A 2,929-nucleotide genomic window follows, 5' to 3' on the forward strand; every position below is an offset into this window, starting at 1 on the left:
CTTCGTTGGCCTTCTTGAACCAAGGTGTCTTTCCCTGGATGCCTTTGATTAGACATTTCTATAGACTTCTATGGACATTTTCTCGGCCTTAGAGCTGTAAACTAGCAACTTTACAATTTATTTTAAAAATTCCCCCTTTTAAAAGCCATTCTGTTTCTGGTATTGCATTCTGGCAGCTAGCAAACTAGAACAGTCTGTTATGTGCCCTAAATGACCTCAGAGAGGCCATGTGGAAATGGTTAAGAGTCAGACTCAGGGTGGGCTGCTTGGCTTCAGGTGCTGGCCTGCTACTTATAAGTCATGAGGTATGGGGCAAGTGGTTTAACCTCCCTGTGCCTTAATGTCCTCATCAGTAAAATAGGAATAATAATATTATCTATCTCATAGTATTATTACAGGAATTAAGTGAGTTAAAGTGCTTAGAGAGAATTCTGGCATGTGGTAAGAATTGAGCAAGCATTAAGTGCTATTATTATCACTGTTATTATTTTTGCTGCTCCCATCAGGGCACGGGTCACACACAAATCCCCCTCTCCACTGCCCTCACACTGTTAGACTTTTCCAGTGGACCGTGAGGACTTGATGCACAGTAGACTCGAGACTTTGTTTGGTAGAATGAATGAAATGGTAATTCAATAGCGCAGAGAATTTCTTGGAGGGTCACAATCAGACTTGGAGGCTATCCAGGCAGGAAAATTTAAAATTCCACCACCAGACTGCTCAGGTGGAGACTCTACCTCTGTCATCCACAGTCAGAGGCAACCTGGCTGCCTTACTGCTGCCTGTCATGTGGGGCTCCCACTGTAACTTCTGCAGCAGCTGCTGTGAAAGTTGGGTGAATCTTCTGTTCTGTTGGGTGTGCTCCCATAGACAGAGCACTGGAAAGCAGGCAGAGTCTGGGAAAGGAGCCTCTTGATGTCAACCTTCCACCCCACAGAATCCTGGGAGCTGGTACCTTGGTTGCAAACTCCCTCCACTTGTGTAACAGCAGTGGTAGATGAAGAAGATGATGATGACCAGCAATTTTGAGTCCTCATGTAGTACTGAGCACTGGCCCATGTGTTTCGCAGCATTGTCCCCCACCATCCTTACAACAATCCTAGGAGGTAGGTGCTCTTACAAGCTTCATTTTACTATATGAATGCACTGAGGCTCAGAGAGGTTAAGTAACTTATCAAAGGTCACATAGCAAGATTCAGGATTCAAATCCATGCTGACACCAAGGCCTAGATCCTTAACTACCACATCATACGGCTCTGTTTGCTTGCATGAGAACCTACTTTGTGATTGAGACATTGGTGGGGAGGAAGGGCATTTGTGTATGCATGCAACCTTGTTTGAGCCAATCTTCCTCCTAAGAAGGGCAAATGTCAAGGCTGTATATTACAGAAGCTAAGATGAAGCGGTGGTATGGATTAGCAGCCCCTGGCCTGGGGTATAAGGAGCTTTTTGACTTCCAGTGACCAAAGGGAAAGAAATGGAACTACTCTGCTATGAACAAGGCTGAACACTGCTCCAGACTCCTCCTGTCTCCCCTCCCTTCTCCATCCTTTCTTTTTCTTCTCTTACCATTTTCATCACCTCCATTCTATTATAGCCATCCCCGTTCACCCCCACCCCCACTGTCCTTGTTGTATTATAACCATGAAGATCACCATTCTTGGTGCTATCACCATCATCACGTCAGCTCCAAACCATGCCACCATCTCTGCCATCATTCTCATCATGACCATTGCCATCACCAAACCATCAATGCCATCATCTCTGCTCTCATTATGACACCATCACCACCTTTACTAGCTCCTTTATCACCAGCACCGTCACTGCTGCCGTCACCACCGGTAACTTGGCCAGCACCCCTCCACCTATGGGAGTACTATGGGAGTACTCACTGTCACCCTTCACACTACCCTTTCGTCATCCTCATTCATATCGCTACCACTCTCCTCTCCTTGTAATCACCATTGTCATCCCTATTGCCATCTCCACCACCTCTGCTTTCATCGCTGCCACCATTCAGTACAAGAAACAAATTTTTTTTTTTGAGTTTCTCCTGTATTTTAGGTTTGGGCTGAATGCTGAAGATGAAAACATGCTCAAGAAAAGGCCCATCATTCCACGTTACCTCCTTACCATCACCAATTTTTAGTGGAACCCCAATAATACCACGTGAATCTTTAGTCCCTGCCTAAACAGTTGCTTCGAACAGAATACTATCTTGTAAGTTTGTGAATTCAACCAATACCAAAATATGCTCCAAAATTCAGGTCTTGCATTTTCCCCATTATACTCCTAATCCAATCTGCAAACTCCTAGTTTTTTCCCTTGTTTCCCATCCCTTTCCAGGTCTCTGCATGCCTGTCTGTGACCACCTTGATACTGGGCTTGAATACGTCCCAACCCCTCTATGGTAACACAGTTATTTTATCATATGTAAGGTAGGTTTTATGACTCTTCATGAATTGCCATTTTGCTAGGAGCAGAAGATGGGAAAAATCTTCCTATCACCAAGGTTATGTGGGGCCTCAAGAAGGCTGCTGCTTTTTGGGGGACTGAGTAGGAATTCTGAGGAAAGCACTCTTTCCTCGTACCCAGGCAAGAAAGAGAAGAGGTATTGAGCCTGGGGGCCTTAGTCTTGCCCCCAGTGACTGGTCAGAAGGAGGCAAATTTCAGTCCCTTTCAAGAGCCTGTAGTTGGTGGGTAGGTATCCTTGGTGGCTGTGGCGTGACATAGGAAATCTTGCTGTGGGGACTTTGGTGCCTGGTGAGGTAGCAGCTACTCTTTCCTAGTGGGCTCAGACTGTTTGTGAATACATATGCCCAGCTTCTGGGGAATCCCACAAATACATTTGATGGGAAAATTGGACTCTTGAGGGCAAAGTTCTTGTAGAAGCAAGATCTCTGAGTCACCACTGTTAGTCAGGCAAGTA

General features: G+C 45.5%; 1 long non-coding RNA gene across 1 annotated transcript; it reads left to right on the forward strand.

Moving 5' to 3' along the window:
- The first annotated feature begins 1,799 nt into the window (after nucleotides 1-1,799).
- LOC143666571 (uncharacterized) lies at nucleotides 1,800-2,438 on the forward strand. Its single transcript, XR_013167684.1, has 3 exons — nucleotides 1,800-1,841; nucleotides 2,065-2,220; nucleotides 2,347-2,438. It is a non-coding gene; the product is annotated as an uncharacterized LOC143666571 (long non-coding RNA).
- The last annotated feature ends 491 nt before the right edge of the window (nucleotides 2,439-2,929 follow it).

Source organism: Tamandua tetradactyla, chromosome 23 (genome assembly GCF_023851605.1).
Source record: "Tamandua tetradactyla isolate mTamTet1 chromosome 23, mTamTet1.pri, whole genome shotgun sequence".
Lineage (NCBI taxonomy): Eukaryota > Metazoa > Chordata > Mammalia > Pilosa > Myrmecophagidae > Tamandua > Tamandua tetradactyla.